This window comes from Cervus canadensis, chromosome 29 (assembly GCF_019320065.1).
Source record: "Cervus canadensis isolate Bull #8, Minnesota chromosome 29, ASM1932006v1, whole genome shotgun sequence".
Taxonomy (NCBI): Eukaryota; Metazoa; Chordata; class Mammalia; order Artiodactyla; family Cervidae; genus Cervus; species Cervus canadensis.
In genome coordinates this window covers 1202698-1226571 of record NC_057414.1, presented here as the reverse complement: position 1 = coordinate 1226571, position 23874 = coordinate 1202698, and the positions used below count along the sequence as shown (strand labels likewise).

General features: G+C 39.7%; 1 protein-coding gene, 1 long non-coding RNA gene and 1 pseudogene across 4 annotated transcripts in view; 2 read left to right on the top strand and 1 right to left on the bottom strand.

Moving 5' to 3' along the window:
* The window catches only part of GRM5 (glutamate metabotropic receptor 5), a 598074-nt gene that overhangs the window by 192770 nt on the left and 381430 nt on the right, over nucleotides 1–23874 (bottom strand). The gene's annotated exons all lie outside the window — the stretch shown is intronic.
* The window catches only part of LOC122430928, a 262437-nt gene that overhangs the window by 188132 nt on the left and 50431 nt on the right, over nucleotides 1–23874 (top strand). The gene's annotated exons all lie outside the window — the stretch shown is intronic.
* Nucleotides 8294–10565, top strand: LOC122430927 (annotated as a pseudogene).

Sequence of the window (23874 nt, the reverse complement as noted above, 5' to 3'; positions counted from 1 at the left end):
AAAGATCTGGACATGCCTGAAGCAACTTAGCACGTACATAAGTGAAATCATAGGACATTTATCTCTGTGATTGGTTTATTTCACTTAGGATAATGTTTTCAAAGTTCATCCATGTTGTCACATATGGCAATAAGGTGCAACTATCATTGAACAGAGTTTGGCATTTCCTAAAGCAGTTAAAATATATTAACATCTGATTCAGCAATCCCTTTTGTGGGTATTTATCCAAAATAATTAAAAACAGGATCTTAATGAGATATATGCACCTGCCATGTGTTTTAAGCCACAAGATGAAAATATCCATTAATGTCTATCAGTAGATGAATGAATAAAGAAAATGGAGAAAGGAAATTTGAGGTTTAATAGTTTAAAATCAACCAGTTTAACTTACCATGTTAACAAAATAATGAAGGAAAATATCTGACAAATTCAACATCGTTCTGATAAAAAGTCCTCAGCAAACTAGCTAAAAAAGAACTCAATCTGTGCATGAGTTTTTACAGTAAACATCATACACAAAATTGTTTAAAGATTTCTTCCTGATATGTAGAACAACTGAAGGATATCTTCTCGTACCTTTCTTCAATATTTTATTGAATCTTCTAGGCAATTAAGTAAGGAAATAAAAGGAGTAAATTGTTATTATTCAAGACAAGTCGGTTGTTTACATAGAAAATCTGAAATTGTATGGATAAGTTATTACAATAAGTAGTAAATGAATTAGAAAGTTGGTGAACATTATTGCAGCCTACATAAATCAGCTGATTTCTATATATCTGGAACATACAATTAGAAAACTGTTTTCAAAATACTACTAAAAGCCACCACATGTCTAAGGAAGATAAATAACATTTCTCCATGCATGTAAGAGCAATTATGGAAGACTTAAATTAATAAAAGAAATGCTACATTCATAAATTAGAGGAGTCAATAAAGCACATTTTCCTGAAATTGATCTATAGATTCAATGTTATCCTAATCAAAATTCCAGCAGATTTTTTTGAGGGGAGGGAGCATTGGTGGAGACATGTGGAGGATATTTATAAAGAAATTCTAAAATTTTTGTGGAATTTTAAAGGACCAAGTATAGTCAAGATAATACTGATAAAGAACAAAGTTGGGGAAATTAACTATTGGGTAGTAAGACATTATAAAGATACACAATTTGTATATTTTCAATGATACACAATTTGTAGCAATAAATAGACTCATGGAACAGAATTCACAGGTACTTAGAGAATTGATTTTTGACAAAGGCAACACTACAAAGAAGTAGGAAAAACATTCTATTAAATAAATGATTCCAGGTAAATTTATATTTGGGCTTCCCTGATGGCTCAGGAGGTGACAAATCTGTCTGCAATGCAGGAGACCAGGGTTTGACCCCTGGGTTGGGAAGATCCCCTGGAGAAGGGAATGGTTACCCACTCCAGTGTTCTTGCCTTGAGAATCCCATGGACAGAGGAGCCTGGCGGGCCACAGTCCATGGGGTCACAAAGAGTTGGACGTGACTGAGTGAGTAACACTTTCACTTTCAAATTTATATTTGGGGGAAAATACATTGATAATAAAGGTTTCCCTAGCACATCACATAAAAGATTAATCATAAAGTCAAGCTCGTTAGGTGTATTTACAATAAGTTGATAACTTATTTTCATCAAGTGAGTTACACTGTTAACAGTTAAAAATATTGGTTCCTTTTGATGAGTATGTTCCAGGTTTCCCACTTTTATGGATTTCTTGTTTCATTTCATTGCTGCATTTCTATTGTCTTGAATTCATTAAGACTTTTTATGGCCTAACATATGACCTATCCTAGAGAATTTCTGTGTACACGAGGAAAATGTGTAATATGCTAGTGTTAGAAGGAATGTTGTGTATGTGGCTGTTAGGACCCTTTGATCCATAGTGTTGTTCAGATTTTCTGTTTCCTTATTGATTTTTCTATCTAGATGATCTATTCATTGTTAAGAGTCAGGTATTAATGTCCCCAACTACTAATGTTTTGATGTTTACTCTTCCCTTGACTTCTGTTAGTATTTGCTTTATGTATTTAGGTGCATATCATAAATATTTAAAATTGTTGTTTCTTCTGAGATTGAGTCTTTAATTATTTTATATGGAAATTCTTTTTCCTTTTTGATCATTTTTAACCTAGAATCTATTTTGTCTGATGTAAGTACAGCTAGCCCTGCTTTCTTTTGGTTACCATTTACTTGAAATAGCTTTTCTATGACTTCACCCTCAGTTGATACATGCCTTTAAAGCAAAACCGAGTCCTTTGTCAGGAGCATATGTCCTTGGATTTTGTATTTTCTATTCATTCAACCATTCTATGTCTTTTTATTGGATGACAGGTCTCTTCAGTTGTATCCGACTCTTTGTGACCCTATGGGCTGTAGCCCGCCAGGCTCCTGTGTGTCCATGGGATTCTCTCGGCAAGAACACTGGAGTGGGTTGCCATGCCCTCCTTCAGGGAATCTTCCCAACCCAGAGATAAAACCACCATCTCTTATGTCTCCTGCACTGGTAGGCAGGTTCTTTAAGACTAGCTCCGCCTAGGAAGTCCTTTTTATTGGATAATTTAAGCCATTTTTATTTAAATAGTAATTGATCCGTAAGGATTTAACACGGTAGTTTTGTTGTTTTCTGCCTGTTTTGTAGACTTTGTTCCTTGCTTCCTCTCTTGCTATCTTCTGATGTGATTTGGTCAACTTTTCTAGTCATATTCTTTGACCCTTTTACCAGACTTTCTTGTGTATCTAGTACTGTTTTTTCTTTTGTGGTTACCATGAGGGCTTCCTAGGTGGCTCAGTGGTAAGGAATCTGTCTGCCAATGCAGAAAACACAGGTTTGATCCTTGGGGAGGGAAGATCCCCTGGAGAAGGGCATGGCAACTCACTCGAGTATTCTTGCCTGGAAAACCCCAGGGACAGAGGAGCCTGGCGGGCTGCAGTCCATGGGGTTCCAAAGAGTCGGACATGACTGAGCATGAACACACAGTACTATTAAGACTTACATAAAATGTTACATTTGTCAATCTTATTTTAAGCTGATAACAACTTTACTTTCAACATCATACAGTAATTTTAGACTTTTACTTCTCCCCCCTTACATTTTAGGTTACTAATGTTATAATTTCCATATTTTTATATTATGCATCCAATATCAAATCACTGTAGTTATGGCTATTTTACTGTTGGTTTTAAAACTTTTAACCTTGAGTTATAAGTGAACTATGCACCATCATTACAGTATTAGAGAATCTGACTTTGACTATGCACCTACCATTACCAGGGAATTTTTCACATTCATATGTTTTTACAATGTTAATTAACATCTTTCTACTTAAAGAACACCTGTTAGCATTTCTTATAAGGCAAACCTAGTGGTGATGAACTTTAGATACTGTTTTGGAAAGTCTTTATCTCTTCATTTCGGGTGGACAGTTTCCGCCTCTGATTAGAGGTCTCTGGCTGCGTTCCCTGGCAGGGCAGGGCCACTGCTGGATTTCTAGACTGGACGGGGCTGTGGGCTTGACTCGGTAATTTCTCCTGGTCATGTAGAATCTTAGGCTGTGATTCTCAACCATACGGTACCACTGAGTGACCTCTGTATAGGCAGGGCTTCATATTTGTTTCCCTGCGTGAGTGGGGCTTTAGAACAAGCTCCAAGGCCAGCATAACCCACTGTGACTTGAGCCAGGCTGAGCTGCCCACCGGGCTCCCTGAGCAAACATCGCGCCTGGCTCAGCTCTGCAGATGGACAGAGTGTCTGGGTGGACTCTCCACGGGGGCCCAGGTGCAAGGAGCAATGTGTTCTGCAGAGATCTGAGCACTAGTTGCTTCCCCAACCGTCCTTCCTTCTCAGTTTCTGTCTGATCCTCGGTGTCAAGTCGCACAGATTTCCCGGTAAGCTATGAGGACAGGACCCAAGTGTCCCTGCTGGGAAGTGTCCCACAACACTTAGGGAGCAGGACACCCCCCTCCCTGGGGCTCCTTCTTTCCCACTGGAGAAGCTATAGGCTCCGAGAGGCCCTCTCACTGCGGTTAGTACTCGCTTGTCTGCGGAAGAGGTGACGAAGTCAGAGTGTAACTGCTCCTCTTAACCTTCCCTCGGGGTCCTTCACAGTCTCTGTGCTCTGGGAAGAGGGGAGGACTTTAGCCTCATCCCTAGGCTCTAAGATTTTCACACTGCTGTCTTACCTATGGATAGTTGCTAATTGGGCTTCTTGGAGCACAACGGAAATAAAGAACTGCCTATGTCTCCATCCTGAGGTGACACTCTGGCCAGCAGTTTCGTTTCTATAGAAATTTTACATGAACATGATACAGTTCAATCTACAGTTTTGATAGATGGTTCTTCTCTAATGTAAAGAAAGGCAGGTAAACTTACTAGGAAGTCTCTGCAATAACTTAGGTGAGGACTGATGAGGGTTTGAAAAAAAGAAGTGATCACAGGGTGAAAAGTAATGGACTATGATTTTCTCCAGTTAGATGCCCAGGAGTGGGATTGCTGGGTCATAGTGTAGTTCTATTTTTAGTTTATTAATGAACCCCCATGCTGTTCTCCCTAGTGGTTGTATCAATTTACATTCTCACCAACATTGAAAGAGGGTTCACTTTTCTCCACAAAAGAGCATTTACTGTTTGAAGATTCTTTTGATGATGGCCATGCTGACTGGTGTGAGGTGATACTCATTATAGTTTTGATTTGTATTTCTCTAATAATTAATGATGTTGAGTATTTTCTCATGTTCTTGTTGCCCATATGTATGTCTTCTTTGGAGAAATGTCCATTTAGGTCTTCTGCCCATTTTTTGATTGGGTTCTTTTTTTGTTATTAAACTGCATGAACTGTTTGTATATTTTTGAGATTAACCCCTTGTCAGTTGCTTCATTTGCAAATATTTTCTCCCATTCTAAGGGTTGTCTTTTCATCTTGTTTGTGGATTCCTTTGCTGTGCAAAAGCTTTTAAGTTAAATTAGGTCCCATTTTTTTGTTTGTTTGTTTGTTTTCCATTACTCTAGGAGGTAGGTCAAAAAGGATCTTGCTGTGATTTATGTCCAAGAGGGTTCTGCCTATGTTTTCCTCTAAGAGTTTTATAATATTGGCCTTACATTTAGGTCTCTAATTCATTTTAAGTTTATTTTTGTGCATGATATTAGGGAATGTTATAATTTCATTCTTTCACATGTAGCTGTCCAGTTTTCCCAGCATTACTTATTGAAGAGACTATCTTTTCTCCTTTGTATATTCTTACCCCCTTTGTCATAGATTGGTGACCTTAGGTCCATGGGTTTATCTCTGGGCTTTCAATCCTTCTCCATTGATCTGTATTTCTATTTTTGTGCGAGTCTCTTACTGTTTTGAGCATTTCAATTCACCCCAGTAGTTCACTGCAGCACTATTTACAATTGCCAGGCGTGGGAGCAATCTAAATATCCATCAACAGAAGAATGGATAAAGAAGATGTGGTATATATTAATAATATACAATTATATTACTCAGCCATAGAAAGGAATGAAATGGCAATTTGCAGCGATGTGGATGGACCTAGAGGCTATCATACAGAGTGAAGTGAGTCAGAAAGAGAAGAACAAATATTGTATAATATCACTTATATGTGGAATCTAGAAAAATGACACAGATGAACTTATTTGCAAAGCCGGCATAGAAACACAGATGTAGAGAACGGATGTACGGATACCGGAGGGGGTGAGAGGGGTGGGATGAGATGGAAGAACAGGACTGACATGCGTGCACGGCTGTATATAAAATACATGATGAATAAGAACATACAGTACAGCCCCGGGGACTCTCCTCAGTGCACAGTGTGACCTGGGTGGGAAGGAAACCCAAAGAAGAGTGGACATATGTGCACACACAGCTGGTTCACTTTGCTGTGTGGCAGAAATGAACACAACATTGTAAAGTAACTCTACTTCAATAACTTTTTTTTTAAGCAGGACATTGAGGTCCCAATGCTCCCTCTTCAGTCATGAGAACAAGGGAATGACACTGAGACAGAAAGAGACCAAGTAGGTTTATATATAACCACAGAAAGAGAACTTCACATAAGTCTTAAGATCAGTTGAAATAAATCTGACAGATGTTGAAGGTTACATACTTTTGAATACATTTAGCTCAGTGGTTCAGAAACTCTATGTAAGAACAAAATAATTTAAAAAATCAAACATATTTCTAGCTGCCTGTGCACAACGGAGCCAGCAAGAGCCAGGAACTGGTGTTGTAAATGCTAACAGGTCAGAACAAGTTCAATACATTTTTAAAAACTTTGGCAAGATATAACATATAAACAAAGAAATAAAAGTTGCAATGGAATAAATGGAGGTAAATATATTTTTTAAAAGAAGAAAGTAATGGACTAAAGTAAGAAATACTATTTTAGAGGTTCAAAGAGACAGTGTTATTGATTAATATTCTTTGGAGTGTAAGGCAGGAAAAGGAGTCTAGAATGACCAGATTTTCTTACTTGAGTGATCAGTACCATTTACTATTGAGAAATGTGTGCTAGCGTAGTTCAGTTTTACATATGTTGACTTTGAATAATTTGTGAGACATTCAAGTGGATTATGTCAAGAATACAGTTACACATATAATCTGAAACTTAAAGAGAAATCTGGCCTGAGATATTTCATTTAAATGTTAACAAATCGATACTTTGTAGAACTAATAGAAGAAATGTGATCACCCAGTGAGAGTGTTCTGCATGATACAAGTTTAGTCATAAGTGTAGAAGTCCAGATAATACAAATACTTAAGGAATATGTAGGAAAGAAGATACTGTTTTAGGAACCTGATAAAGGAGAGGTGTAGAGGGGAGAGAATACGTGTGGAGAGTAGTGACGGGGAGCCGAGTGCTACCACAAAGCCAAGAAAGGCAAGAGCTTTACAAGGGCCAAGACCGCTGGCGATGTCAGATCTAGCAGAGGACACAGGGTTTAAAACTGCTTTTAGAATCTGGCAGCACGATTGGGAAGTTTTGGTGGAGAGGTAAAGACAGAAGCCAGATTTTACTGGAGGAGGCACTGGAAGAAGTGAGGAAGAAGACAGAGCTGATGCGGATCATGACAGAATAGAGCTGTATGTTTTTATCTAGTAATACTACACAGTTTAGAAATAGGGCTGCAGAGGTGAATTACAGAACAGATTTTGCTAAATGATCAGGTTTGTGAGAGATTTGATGATCTGGCTGAGAAAGTGGTTTGAATAATTAACTGTGGCATAGGATCCTTAAAGTCTGACTGGCCTGGGAAGAGCTGAGATACTGGAGAAAATGGAGAAATTGTAAAACAAGGGCATTCTCTGAGAGCAAGGGCATATAAAAAGGCAAATAAAATAAGAGATGGTAAAAGCAAAATCAAGAGTTGATAAAAGGGTGCTTATTTAGAGAGTTGTTGTCTAGTTGCTAAGTTGTGTTTGACTTTTTTTGTGACCCCATGGATTGTAGCCTGCCAGGCTCCTCTGTCCATGGTATTTTCCACGCAAGGATACCAGAGTGAAATTTCCTCCAGTAATTTCCTTCTCCAGGGGATCTTCCCAACGCAGGGATCAAACTGATGTCTCCTACATTGGCAGGCAGATTCTTTATCATGGAGTCACCTGGAAGCCCCTATTCAGAGAGCAGGATACTGCAATTATGATTTTTAGGTGATGCAAGAATTGAAGATGTGCCATTCCACATGGGGCAACATAGATTGGACACTTATTTCCTTACCCATCATGCAACACTATTCTTTTCAATAAAATTTCACTTCAACAAATTCTCTTAAGCACCTATAGATTATGTTAGATTAACAGAAATTTTACTTGAACAGGCATAAGTAAGCAAGATTTTAATAACAAGGAAAAATTTTGTTATTATTCTTACTTGTTCATTTGTTGAGTTGTTTTAACCCAATCTGATGCTCATTTGAGGGACAGAATATTTTTGTCTAACCTGGTATATGATCCTCTGGTCTTCTCTGCTAACCAAAAAGCACTGATGGTATCTGTTTAGCAGAGCACTTGGGATTTTGCACAAACAAGCACACGCATTGATACACATACTAACACATGCAAACACAGTTATATACTTGCACATGCATACATGGATGTCACGTACACTTTCATAAGGAAACAAAACCTGACATTTTCACCTCATTTGAGATATTATTCCTCATAGGATACTTTTTAAATGGGCAAACAGAAAATCATTGTTCCAAAGAGCTGGGACAACATGATGATCTGCAGTTGTGAAATTACTGGCAATGAGGAGTACAAGATTTTAGTCACAATCCAATACAGAAGGGTCAACAACAACAACCATGTAATCAACATCGTGAATTGAGGCAGTTTACTCATTTTGCGCTGGACCTGTGTCTCTTATTAAAGTCGCCCTAGAGAAGCCTGGCAACTTAAAAGTAATTTATTTCTGAGAACTAGACTCATTTCTTCCTCATCTTACCAAATTCATTTATTACAGATGTCTATTAGGTTAATGAAATCATTTTTCTAGCTTGCTATTGCCCCTAAATGGTTTAAATGTACTAGCTGTGCATGCCTGAATATCCAGTTAGAGCAGAAGTCATGTTTCAGAGGTAGAAAGGGAGGGGAAAAAGCATTCAGGGAAATGTTATTTTATGTTTAGTAGAAAATACGAATCAGACAATAAGAACAGAGAAGAGGTGGACAGGGCCAAATGGTTCATAATTTAATATTTGTAATTTCACACCAAGAAATACCACACTATTAAGACAAGGAGTGTAATTGTCAAGCATCTATGTGGGACTGTGTTGCAACGTTTGTAATAAGCAGATGTGAGGCCAGGATCATCTAGAGAGAAGCACTGGAGCGCGGCGGGCGGAGGGCCGGTCCGCGCCGGGTAAGCGGGCTGTGTCCTCCAGCGATGGCTGAGTGGGGCTGGGGCTGGAGGCGGGGCCGGGCCGCGTGCTCCACGCTCCCGGGCTTCACAGCGCTCTGCCCACCGGAGGCGAGAGTCAGCGAGACTGCAGAGAAATCAGACATTCCTGTTGGCGCCATAAATACCTATGGATTATGGCAGGAAAAGTGAAGTGTGTCACTGACATCGAGGAGTCGGTGCTGATAAATAACTCTGAGAAGAGAGGATGGGTCCGTGACAGAAAACAAGGACTGGAATTTCTACTGGTGTCTGTCGCTGGGCCTCAGGAAGACTTGTACAAGGATGAGCGTGCAGACCATCCACAATGTCTTTAGTGTCGAAACTGGCCACTGGCTCTCAGATGATCAAATAGTCAACCATTTCCCGAACCACTATGAGCTGACACGCGAGGACCTGATGGTGAAGAACATCAAGAGATACAGGAAGGAGCTGGAGAAGGAAGGGAGCCCGCTGGCGGAGAAGGACCAAAGCGGGACGTACCTCTACCTGGACTGTGTCCCCGTCACCTACATGCTGCCCGCCGACTACAACCTGTTCTTGGAGGAGTCCGGAAAAGCCCCTCGAGTACCTGGATTATGAAACCTTGTGGCAAAGCCCAGGGAAAGGGCATCTTCCTGGTCAACAAGCTCTTGCAGATCAAAAAGTGGTCCCGGGGCAGCAAAACATCTTCGTTCGAGACTCGGCCCACCAAGGAAGCCTACGTGATCTCTGTGCATTAACCACCCGTTACTGATCGGCGGCAGGAAGTCCGACCTGCGCCTGTAAGTCTGGTGTCTGCGTACCGCCCCCTGCGCTGCTCCATGTGTAAGCTTGGACTTGGCCGCTTCTGCGCAGTGAAATGCACCCCGAGCACCAGTGAGCTGGACAGCATGTTTGTCCACCTCACCAGTGTCGCCATTCAGAAACACGGGGAGGACTGCAACCACATCCGGGGGGTGAGTGGACCGTGCACAACCCGCGGCTCTACCTGGAGAGCACCCGAGGCAAGGAGGTGACCAGCAAGATGTTTGAGGAGCTCCGCTGGATCATCGTGCAGCCCCCGAAGGCGGTGGCGCCCGTGAGGAACAGTGACGAGCACTGCTTTGAGCGCTACGGATACGACATCATCATCGACGACAAGCTGGAGCCCTGGCTGATGGAGGTAAACGCGTCCCCGTCCCTCACCTCCAGCACGGCCAACGACCGAATCCTGAAGTACAGCCTGATCAACGACACTCTCAACATCGCGGGCCCTAACGGTGGAATTCCAGACTGTAAATGGAACAAGTCACCCCCAAAGGAAGCCCTCGGCGATTATGAAATCCTGTAGGACGAGGAGCTGGCGAGGGCGACGGGGCTGACCGAGAGCTGAGAAGTCGGCTGAGCCAGTCGCTGGGGCCCAGAGGGAGCCGACTGAGAGATGACGGGAGGACCATCCTCACCACCTGGAAGTGACCGCCGGCAAGAGCAAGACTTACAGCCCGGACCAGTCAGAACCTGTCACGACGCTGGACTTAACGAAGACAAGAATTTTGGAATTTCCTTTTTCTAGAGCTTTTTTTTTTTCTTTTCCTAAACCCTGTAGATAAATAAAGGCACTTCTTTGAAAGGTTAAAAGAAAGAGAGAGAGAGAGAGAAGCCCTGAGAGGACTCAGAGAAGTATGGGGGAAGCTTGTCATTCATATGGTGGATCTAAGAAATATCAGAGTGCAATGGAGACTCCTTCTGCACCGCATCGGGATGGGGAAGGGGTGCTGAGGGTCACTGACCTCTGCTGCACTGTAGACAGGTGACCACTTTCTCCTGGAACACCTCTTATCCTGTGCTAACATTCTCTTCCTGACCCACTCCTCACTGCCCCCTGCCTTCTTGATCCTCTGAGCAAGGCTTTCTGCTTACACCTCCACCTTACATATTAGTTCTCATTGGGGTTTTATCCTTTTAAATAGAGATATAATTGACATTATATTAGTTTCAGGTATACAACATAATGATCCAATACTTGTATTCACTGTGAAATGATCACAAATTCTAGTTATGTCCATCACCACACATAGTTACAGAGTTTAGTGTGTGTAATGGAAACTTTCAAGATCTATTCTCTTAGCAACTTTCAAATATGCAAAACAGTATTATAACTGTAGTCAAAATGCTATACATTATGCATTATACCCCCATGACTGACTGACTTTATAACTGGAAACTTGTACCATTTGACTCCCTTCACCCATTTCACCCACCCAAGCCGCCCCCACCTCTGGTGACCACCAGTCTGTTCTTTGTATCTATGATTTTCTGTTTAGATTCCACATTTAAGTGAGATCATATAGTGTATGTCTTTCTCTGTTTGAATTATTTCACTTAGCCTAATGCCTCCACGGTTCATCCATGTTGATGAAAACAGCAAATCTCACTCTTTTTTATAGCTTAATAATATTCCATTGTGTGTGTATGTATGTGTGTATATGCATATATATATATATATATATATATATATATGTCACAAAAGACACAATGTCTTTTGTCTTTGGTATTTTTTACCTGTGCTTTATTTTCATAATTATTTATTTTTGGTTCTGTTGGGTCTTCGTTGCTGCATGGGCTTTTCTCAAGTTGTGGCCAGTGGGCACCAGTCTCTAGTTGCGGTGCATGGGCTTCTCACTGCAGTGGCTTCTCCTGTTGCAGAGCAACAGGCTCTGGGTTGTGCCAGCTTCAGTAGTTGCAGCACATGGGCTCAGTAGTTGCAGCTCCTGGGGTTTAGAGCAGCGGCTCAGTAGTTGTGGTCCAAGAGCTTAGTTGCTCTGCTGCATGTGGGAACTTCCCGGATCAGGGATCGAACCCGTATCTCCTGCACTGGTGGGTGGCTTATTTACCACTGACCCATCAGGGGAAGCATTATCTCTACTTTCAGATAGCCTCTCATTTACATTTCATGCTGTAACTTCAACTTCTGTTTTTTTTTCTAATTACTTCTAAATCTCTGAGTCCAACTTTATTATTCTTCCCACTCTCAATCAGAGGATTTCACACCTATGAGATAGGTGAACCCAAGCTTCCCCCAGTACAGCTTGACCCAAACTACAGTCCTCATCATTTCCCCCTACAGAAAGTGGTTGCCTTTTCTGCTGTGTGTCTCTAGATGGGTTCTACCATTATTCCTTCAGTTGTTTAAACCAGAGCCTTAGGGTGTGGGTAGTGTCACTGTTCCTTACCAAAGATCTTCTCCTTCCAGAGACAGAGTCATGGTGACTCCATGCCCTCACTATCTTGAGAATCTACTCCTTTTCCTATAATCATCCCAGAGATGAGTTTATTTAGGAATCCATCCTCTCTCATGGAATAGGTGCTGCATGTCTTCCTTTGCTGTTATCAGCGAGATTGATAAAACACACACTTAATAATACTACACCTCTATATGAGCATTTTCTTTGGCTCTCTTTGCCTTTAAATGAAGTGCAGACTCCTTGACAATCACCAATCACATAAGATCTTTCATTATATTGTCTTTCCTTAGTCTCTCATCATTCTCCTGTTCTTTTTATATGCCTTGATTAAGGTCTCAGAAAACATCATGGTTTCTTGCTAATTCTCCCAACAGCTAGTTTTAATAATCATTCATGGTTGCTTAGTCACATTCTTCTTGCTTCATTTTATTAACTTCTACCTACCTGTTTTTCTAACCTCGTGTCAGAGCCTTCTCTTCTAAGCATTTTGTGACTCATCCAATCTGAAAGAAATATGCATTTTGTACCTTACACTCTCAGTGTCTAATTCCAATTTAACATGCATTGCATTGCATTGCATTTTTATATGCTTTTCTTCGAGAAATGGTGAAATTCTGAAGATGGTGTTTTAGCTCCATAAGTCCAGCACATAAGCCATTGCTTGTCACTAAAACAGGGACCCATAGTAGTGAGTAACAGGAAGGAGAATGGCAGTTGTTGAAGAAGGGCATTGTTGTCAGACGGAAAAGAGAGATACGCTAGCAATTTAAATGGATGATGATTTTGGAAAATAGATTGAGGTTTAAGGCCTTTGGGGGATTAAGAGAGGAAATCATATTTTCTGTCTTCAAGAAAATGAGTCTTCTTGGTTGATAGACTTTTGGTTCACAAACTAATTTAGAACAACCTAAGGCTATCTGTTGTGCTTCCCTGGCGACTCAGATGGTAAAGAATCTGCCCATAGTGCAGGAGACCCGGATTCAATCCCTGGGTCAGGAAGATCCCCTGAAGGGAATGGCAACCACTCCAGTATTCTTGCCAGGAGAATTCCATGGACAGAGGAACCTGATGGGCTACAGTCAATGAGACTGCAAAGAATTGGACACGACTGAGCAATTAACACACACAAGGCTATCTGTAAGCAAATGACAACTGTTATGATACACATTAAAAGAAAAGTTTAGCTTTTATTTCCAATATTCTGGGAGGTGGGTCATAGGAAGCTGTGGTACATATACACCATGGAATATTACTCAGCCATTAAAAAGAATTCATTTGAATCAGTTCTAATGAGATGGATGAAACTGGAGCCCATTATACAGAGTGAAGTAAGCCAGAAAGATAAAGAACATTACAGCATACTAACACATATATATGGAATTTAGAAAGATGGTAACGATAACCCTATATGCAAAACAGAAAAAGAGACACAGAAGTACAGAACAGACTTTTGGACTCTGTGGGAGAAGGTGAGGGTAGGATGTTTCGAAAGAATAACATGTATATTATCTATGGTGAAACAGATCACCAGCCCAGGTGGGATGCATGAGACAAGTGCTCTCGGGCCTGGTGCACTGGGAAGACCCAGAGGAATCGGGTGGAGAGGGAGGTGGGAGGGGGGATCGGGATGGGGAATACGTGTAACTCTATGGCTGATTCATATCAATGTATGACAAAACCCACTGAAATGTTGTGAAGTGATTAGCCTCCAACTAATAAATAAATAAATAAAAGAAAAAAAATAAAAGAGAAGTTTAGCAATAGGGAATATTTACAGGAATAAGGATAGGTGAGGAAGGCTCTAAAGAAAAGAAAGGACTTGAACTGAGTCTTGACACATCCATAGGTTTTGCATAGGATGAGAAAAAAAAATTTTTTTCAGGCAAAGAGGCCATCAGGTACAAGGAAGGAGATTTTTATGGCATGTGTGAGTAGTGCTAAGAATTCCATTTTAACTATTACATTTATGAGGATCCAGATTCTCTCCAAAGATTCTGTCCCACAACTATAACTATTTTCCTGATGGTTCTATCTAGGTGTGTCCCATCCTCATCTGAAACTCTAGACTGAAACTCATCTTCTTTCTTTCCTAGTCAGTTTCTCTGTCTCGACTTTTGAGTCACCCAGACTTCAGAGCTTGGACCCATTCTCACACATCCCTGACAAAGTCAGGTAATGGTTTGGGCACATAACAGGCATTCTATAAATGCTTGTTGAATCAACAAAAGAATTGGGAGTCTAGTGTGGCCATGTGAAGGTTAAACACAGGGATGATGGATTGAGTTTGGAAATGCAGAAGGAATAGCTAGTCATAACTGAGGATCTGGACATCCTCACGTGCAAGAGAATCAAACAGTGTTTGGACAGAGAAACATCAGGTTCTGGGAACTGCAGCTCTGTTTTCAAGAACCCTTGGATAAAAGCCCTGAGGTTAATTATAACGAAGAACTTGGCAACTGGGCTCATTAGGAAAATCAAAGTATTTTATCCTTTAGGGAATTTACCAGCATTCCATAAAACTTAATTTAATGTCTTGAATTTTATCATAACACTCTCATAAAATTCAGTCTATCTAATTCAGTGTTTTATTCCCCTAATTGATTGGTTTTATAACCATGATTGACTGGAGTTCTACTCTAATCCCCTCCAGAAGAATTGAGTGAGCTATAAAATTCTCCAAAGGACATTATTAATTCATTCTTCAATGATTATATGTAAACTTAACAAACCTTTATTAGGCACTTACTATATATCTATGCTATCATTTGAATTACAATGACAAATAACACATTCATTATCCTCCTTCATTCCCACCCCACCCACACTTAAGTTCCTTGGGGACAGGTATTATATCTTTTTTATACTTATATCCCAGTATTTGACAAATAGTAAACAATAAATATATATTGAATTAACGGATGACAAATTAAGCATTATAAATGCTATGATTTATATATGCACAGGATGCAATAGGAAGTATAAGAATAATGACTTTTTTATTACTTATTTTTACTTATTACCTAGAATAGTGTATTTCAGAGAGCAGATTTTCAATTTAATTGGTATTTTTTAGATGAGTAAGTGAATGAAACACAGTGAAATCCTAAACTAAAACACTCCATTACTATCAAGCTGCTAGATAATAAATGTGATTAAAGTGGAAATTCATTAATTTAATCAACACCAATTTATTTTTTTTAGAACCTACTGTGTGCTAGGCAAAGCACTTAATGTGTGTGGTCAAGTGGTGACCAAGACATGGTCACTTTTGTTGAAAGAACTCAGTGGTTATTCATCTGAAATTATATAAAAGCAACATGTATTTGAGAAATGAAAATAATCTCTTCTCATTACCAAATTGCTTTAACACATACTTGAAATCTGTGGAAATGCAGTTATAATAATTGAGATAACAAGTTGCTATATAAGTTAATTAATAACTTAAAATTTTTTTTTTGGTGGACAACCCATAGTTACATTTTTATTTACACTAATGTCCAATAAAGTTAATTTTACTATATGCATTTATGTGACTAGAGGCATGTGTGTGTGCACACGCGCGCACACACACACACACACACACACACACACTGTCCTCTCTTTTTAGTCGTACGTTTGCAGCATTATTCAAAAGCCCTAACTTATAATGGGCAGTGTTTTCTTGTCACTATCACTCCTGTCCTCCCCTGTAACAAACACAACTCCAAGGTTATGTGCCTGTTGGTTTCCCTTGTTGTCACAGTTATTGATTGAGGTAACCTCAGTTAATATAATTAAACTTTATTTTTCTCCTTTGCTGGGAATTGTGGGATGCACACATTCTCTTTGTCCATGTGGACAATGTCACATGAGATTGTAAAGCTGCTAAATGTTATTCTTCCACCATGAGAAACAAGCCTGAGAGTGGAACTAAACTATGAAGGGTCCCTAAGAAAGAGAGTCAGAGTCCTGGTCACACCATACAAAGTCCTGACCACCTTGGACTTCTTAATTACACAAAATAATCAATCCTCTTTAATGCTGAAGTCAGTCTATGTTGAATTATGTGCTATTTGCATAAAAAACAAAAACATTAAATGCTACAAGTAGGTGTTACATTGAAACGTGGCTGTTAATTCTTCATTGATCATAAGACTGTGTCTTTGTGCTTGATTTGCTATGTTAAATGTTTAATTGGAAGAAAGAGAATTTAATTTTACTGAACACTAAAAATTGGCAAATTTTTAGATTAGTGGTGCATATTATCATGTTAGATGAATGTTATTACTGCTTCCAGATAATCAGCTACTGACAATTATGCTGTATATGTTTCAAACTATTAGAATTAACAAATAGCATTGATAATGAACTTGTGATCTGTACTAAAAGTACAACCCACAGAAGATTGTGGACTTAGAAACATGATGGTTTGTAATCGGTCTAGCAGCCCTTCCTGAACCTCCCCTTGTTTTTCCAGTATCACAGCCACACCATCCAAATGGCTGCTTCTTCAGTCTGCTATCGGCACTCATTTTCCAGCTTTTTTAATACATTTCAGCAATTGGCAAATTCTTTCCTCTCTATAATTTTCTCCTTTATCTATAAATTCCTTCATTCAACACATTTATTTAGCAGCTCCTAAATGCTATGCAATGAACTTACATACAAACACCCAATATAACAGAAAAGATATATTTGAGGCCCTAACAGTGAATACAAATATTAACATCAAGATCACATAATAATTTTTAATTACAAATTGATTGCAAGAAGGGAAAGAAGTACAATGAAGAAATATGAGAAGCTGACTTGACCCTGTCTCGGGAACAGGAAGACTTCCATAAAGCCAGTGTTTAATCTGAGCTCAAAAGATGAGTGATAATTAACCAAGTAATGAAATATGCCAGTAATAATTAGCCAAGTAAAGCCATATCCTAGGAAGAAGTATCCCATTTGAAGTCATTATTTGAAGTGCTTAAGATAGGAAGGAACAGGACTCATTCACAGAAATGAAGGATGGCTGTGGCAGAGGCAGACAATAGCACAAGATGCCAAACACCACATCCTAGGTCCCTCACAGGCCAGTTTAAAGATTTTAGTCTTTGTCCTAAAGACAATGAAAAGTCTTGCAAATAAGCAATGACACTGTCAGACTTGCATGTTAGATTTGCATCACTCTACATACTAGTTAAAATATGAAAAAACATTAGTGATGAGAGTTGACAGTAGAAGACGCAGTTGCAAATGATGCAGTGAGAGGTCACCAGAGCATGGATGATGGTAGTGGAGATGCAGATAGAGAAGCGTGAAGGAATTTGAGAGACAATGAAGAATGGAATCATGGCATTTTCAGACTCATTGGCTAAAAGAAGAGAAACAGAGGATTCTATGATTTTCAGATCTCCTGCTTAAACAACTGGAGGGCTATTTGTAGCATTCATCGAGAAAAGGTTCACAGAAAATAATCAGTGTGGGAGAGAAGACTATAAATTCTATTTTAAATATGGTGACTTTCCAATATACAAGTGGAGATGTTAGAGATGCTAGTTTGGGATGCCAGAGATTGTGCATTAGAGACATGAATCTGAGAGTGAGGAGTCGCGACTTTAAGGTTATTAAAAAATAAAATACAGATGAACTATGTAAGGACATGTATGTCTGTTGCCTTATGTTATTGAGAAGTCCACTTACAGAGTTAGCTTCATATTATCACTATAAACTGGAACTCAAATTACTTTATTAACTCCTTTAATTTAGAAGTTGGGAGGGAAGCTGGATTGAATTGGCTTGAAAGCTATGTGGACGGGGAATAAATGGAAGAACAAGTGACATTATGCTGAGGAACATGTCTACTGATGCCACTTAACTTCACCATACTTGATTTGCACTAATTAAATTCAGTAAAACAGAAGCTTGACCATAGATCCATTTTAAGTAAGGTAATTTTTTACTTCTGAGTTCTTAAACTTGGAACTCACTCCCTCACCTCTGTATTTCATGGCACTCTCCTTACTCTTTACTTTTTCCTTGACCATTTAATAAGAAATAAACCCCCAAAAGACCTGATAATTGCTACAATTTCAGTGGTTAATATCTGCCTGCAATGCAGGAGACCTGGGTTCGATCCCTGGGTTGAGAAGATCACCTGGAGAAGGCCATGGCAACCCACCCCAGTATTCTTGCCTGGAGAATCCCAGGGACAGAGGAGCCTGGTGGGCTACAGGACAGTCCACGGTGTCACAAAAAGTCAGACACGACTGAGTGACTAACACTTTCGCCTACTTACGCAAACCTCGCCTATTACCTTTCTCCTGGCTTCTCTGTGGATATTCTTTCTATGAACAGTCATTTCAGTGACATTCTTAGCATTAAATAAAAAATTCACACCTTCTTGATCTTTCGTCGTGTTTGCATTTCACTTCTATCATATCACCCTTACCATTTTCCTTCTTGAGCCTTCCTGAAAACCACGAGGAAAGAAGTGTATGAGGAAGTGAAGGTGGAATGATGACATGGGTCCCACTCCATCTAGAGGACTTCATGAGATAAAAGTCCCACTCGACTCTCAGGAGGTCCTCGAAGAGGCTACTTCTTTACACATAAGGTTTTTTCCTAATCTAGAGTTAGACCAAGAGATCCCTTGAATGAAGAGGCCAATAACACTTAACAAAAAGGAAGAGAGTAAGTTGAAATAAATTTGGAAATCAGAAACCCATCATGGTGTCAAATATTATGTGATAAAGGTAGTTGAAAATTACAGATGCGATTACAACAGGAATTTTGCAAGATTCTGTAGCTTCTGTAAGATGTCATCATGACTAATTCTGAGTCTCATATTCAGTGTCCTTCATTGCATCTACATCTTAGACCACCCACTTCAAGATGCTTGAGTGGACTTGCTCTCAGAATCCTTGTCAGCATTTTAGCTTTTCTCTTCTTTCCTAAGATCTTCAAATTTGCAGAGGTCTCAACATCTTAAAAAGTACAGCTCTTAATTTGTTCCATCCCTGCCAGTTACAACATATTATAACTTTTTATTCACTTTCAAATATCTATTATGGAAACACACTACTTTTTAAAGTCATCTTCAACTCTTCCTCGAAAAATTGTTTTGTAAATAAATGTTGACTTTTTTCTTTGCAGTTTTTGTCCATTTTCCCTTGTACTTCTCTGGAGTCCTTTCTTCTTGAAACTCCCTTCTTCTCTTTAGTTTTGTGACCCAGAGCTATTTAACCTAGAACTACTTTTCCTGACTCCTCATCTTCCTTTTCATTTGTCCCCTGTATTTCCTCTCTTGCTCACAGACTAGAGGTTGACTACCTCTCTCTTTGTTAATCATGTCACATGTTCTTTCTCTTGAGAAATATTACTGTTCTCATGAAAATTGTGCTATTCACTGAATTATCCAAACTGTAGCCACCAAGTGCTTGTCAAATATTTATCTATGAAAAATCTAGTGTTCCAATTTTGTGGGTGCCAATATTGTGGGTTCCAATATGTGGGTTCCAATATTGTGGGTGCAATTTAAAATCGATGGTTACTGTATAATTTATATCCAATAAACTGATTTGAACCAGGAGTCAGGGCCCAAAATAGATAAGTTATATCCTGATATGTCAGTACATGTCTGCAGGGCTACTGGAAAGTTAGCAGAAGAGGCAGAACCTGAAAGATGCAAGCAATATCTTACAACTTTCTTGTGAATATAATATAAAAATTAGCAAAAATCTATTTTTGGAGAATAATTATTTTAATAAAAATCCTGAGCTTACAATTCAAATCAGTAAAAGTAAACATTGATTGTAATCAGGTCTGGTGTTATATACAATCATATGCTACATTAATATACATGACTGTGGACTACCTGCTATTTAGCTCCATGGAAGCTGCCCCCATAATATCTATTAGTTATTCAAAATCTAAAAACGATTGTGTGTGTACCATCTCTCTTTTGTATGTAGGGCTTCCCTGGTGTGGCTTAGACGGTGAAGAATCTGCCTGCAATGCAGGAGACCTGGGTTTGATCCCTGGGTTGGGAAGATCCTCTGGAGAAGGGAATGGCTGCCCACTCCAGTATTCCTGTCTGGAGAATTTTATAGACAGAGGAGCCTGACAGGCTACCATCCATGGGGATGCAAAGAGTTATTTGTCCTTTAAGGACACATTCTGGTATTAATTACTTCCTGACACTTTATACAATCCTCCCTTCTGTCTCAATAATGAATTGGCTTTTTCATACACCTGCTTGTGATGTTTTGTTTGTATGCCTATTAATGCACTTATTTCTCATTAGAGTTGGACAGAGGAACAGTCCGATGTTTACTTGTATATACTCAATAATTTGTGATCTTCGTGACTTCAAGGAGCCTTTCTTCCCCCATCTTTCCTACTTTTCCTCCTTCCTCCCTTTCTCTCTCCTTTCATTCTTTGCATTTTCCCCACGTCTGCTTCATTCTAGCTGCTCAATAGCTTACTTGTGTTTAAATTGAGCAGTCTTATTCATTCACTGACATGTCAGGCAACCATTTTGTATCAACATTCTCCATGATGTCAATTTCATAACTAACTTAATTTCTCAACTCTGAAACAAAAGCAAAATACTTCCCTCCCAACTCATGTAAACATTAGGTTTTTCATAAAGTTTTGAGCCTGTGTTCAAGGTTCTTTTCCTCCCAGCAGTCTCTGACAGGGAGTCACAGCAGCAGCAGGGCCACCACAGGCGGGTCTCGGGGGTCGTCACACAAGGCGGTGCATTGACGTCACACCATGGTTTATTAATGGTATTGGCAGTACCCCCGTGAGGTATGGGTGTTTGTGAAACCCTGGGGTTTCCTGATTACTTGGCTTGCATTCTGTTCCTTTACCAATAATTTCTTCCCACTAAGTTGTCAACAGGAAAAACAGTGCCTAATGGCATGTCATGTAGCTATGCACACAATCATCTTCTATTACCTTAGCATTTTATACTGTGCCTGTTAATTTTATTTATTTATTTTTCTTCTGCTGGACTAAAACATGTTAATGATTTTCTAGTTATAATGTGGTAAGTTATGCATGGAATTATCAGAATGAGTCTGTCAGTTGACACTGTGCTCAAACTCATTAATACCCTTTTCAAAATATCTTTAATAAGCTTTATTATTTGCAAATTCACTTTCTATATGTTAATTTATAATTGGTAGTGTAAACAGAAGAGTTTGTTCTTTCAGGCAAGATTCAATAACTATGTTGGATAAATGAAAACTGATTACATAGGACAAAATCACTCAACAGCTAAAAAATATTTAATGAGACCTCTTACATACAAAGCATTGACTTAGGCAATGGCAAATCAGAGGAGAAAAGAAATAAGAAAGGTGACTTCTCTTATGGAGTGCCTTTCAGAGGGACTGGCAGAAAAAAAATTCAGACACACACAGATATATATATAATAACTTTAGATAGCAATGTTTGCTGTAATAAAAGAGTAGAGTGCAATGGATTAAATAATATGGTGGAAGGAATTGTGGTACTTCCGCTAGAGTGATCAGGAAAGAGTTGATGGTCTTTGAACTCAGACCTGAATAATGAGAAGGAAGCAGTCACACAGAAGTCTGGGAAAAGAATATTGTGGGAAGAGAAAATTCAAGGGCTCGAAATAAGCATTTTTGTTCCAAGAATAGAACGAAGAGCAATGTAGCTGAAGCATAATGAAAAAGGGAGACTGGGTTAGAGATTCCTTTGAAGATGCAGAGAGGGATCCAATCACATTGAACTTGGGGGCCATTTTGTTCTAAATGTGATGTGAACCCTTTTGGCTGTTTTAAGCAGAGGAATTACATGACTGATTTATGTTTAAAGATGATTCCAGCTGTTGTGAGGAGAATGCATTACAGGGAATCAAGAGTGGAATTAGAGAGCTCAGTTGGGAAGTTAATATAGTAATCCAGGTAAGAGATGATGATGGCTTGTGACAGAGAGGTAGAAATGTTAGTAATATCAATAACTGCACACACACACACACACACACACACACATATATTTGAAGCTTAAACACAGTGTAACTTGCCGTTGGACTGGACAGGAGGAGTTATAAATAGGAATGAAGGGTGAGCCCAGAGTTTTTGACTTGAAGAATGCCTGGTAGAAACAGAATTAAAGTGGAGGCAGAGCAAGGTTTAGAGGCACAGATCAAGTTACCTATATTAATATGCTAAATATAAAATGCCTATTAGACATTCATAATGAGAAAACAGCTCAACAGATGAATCTGGAGCTCAAAGGGAGAGTTCCAGCCTGGAGAATTTGAGAGTCAGCAATATTTGGCCTTCAGATCCACAGGAAAAATGCAAATATGATGCAGGGAGCACAGGAGAGCTGCACTCTTCTTTGCACGAAGGCTTCCTCCCTCCCTTCCTTCCTTCCACCGCCCCAGACCCCCACACCCTTCACGACTGCTCAGCTAGAAGTGATCCTCCTCCAGACTCCCTTCAGTTCGTCCCTTTCCCATGTCGTGGCACTCTCACCGCACTGACAAGATTTTGCTTTCAGTTAATGGCAACGCACCCCAGTATTCTCGCCTGGAGAATTCCATGGACGGGGGAGCCTGGCCGGCTACAGCCCATGGGGTCGCAAAGAGTCGGGCCTGGCTAAGGACTGACACTTCACGGCTGTGTTTTATCTTTGTCTCCTTTATGAGACCCTCAGTCAGGAGTCCCACATGGAAGCTTCTGGTTTTCTGTTCAGTCTGCTGGAAATGGTACTTCCTTTCTCCAGCCCTGCTCCTGCCCGAGCATTTTTATCTAGCCTTCACTTATTCTTTGGGCAGGGCCCTTCCTTCCCCAAACTTTCCCTAACCTCCCAATCTAAATGAGCCTCTGGCACAACTCCTGACTCAGAGTTTCCCACAAAAGGAAAGCCAGATCAGATATCCATCACTAAAAAAAATATGCATTTCACACCTGTCTACACATGATGGTGGGAAATGAATTATATCAGAACACACTGTGCATCTAAATGTATTCCTGTATAGTTTCACTAAGAAAAATGGGGATTTTTGATTCAATATGTGTATCTGTATGGTGGTTTATATTTAGAAGAGTCCCTTCACAAACATTATTTAATTAACTTCTTAAACTTCTCATGCCAATTAACTGTTCAGTTCAGTCACTCAGTCATGTCCGACTCTTTGTGACCCCATGGACTGCTGCACGCCAAGCCTCCCTGTCCATCACCAATTCCTGGAGCTTGCTCAAGCTCATGTCCATCGAGTCAGTGATGCCATCCAACCATCTCATCCTCTGTCCATCCCCTTCTCCTCCCAACTTCGATCTTTCCCAGCATCAGGGTCTTTTCCAGTGAGTCAGTTCTCTGCATCAGGTAGTGAAACTATTGGAGTTTCAGCTTCAGCATCAGTCCTTCCAATGAATATTCAGGACTGATTTCCTTTAGGATGGACTGGTTGGATCTCCTTGTAGTCCTAGGGACTTTCAAGAGTCTTTTCCAACACCACAGTTCAAAAGCATCAATTCTTTCACATTCAGCTTTTTTTGTACTCCAACTCTCATATCCATACATGACTACTGGAAAACCATAGCTTTGATTAGATGGACCTTTGTCGGCAAAGTAATGCCTCTGCTTTTTAATATGTGGTCTAGGTTGGTCATAGCTTTTCGTCCAAGGAGCAAGCGTCTTTTAATTTCACGGCTGCATTCACCATCTGCAGTGATTTTGGAGCTCCCCAAAATAAAGTCTGTTACTGTTTTCATTGTTTCCCCATTTTATTTG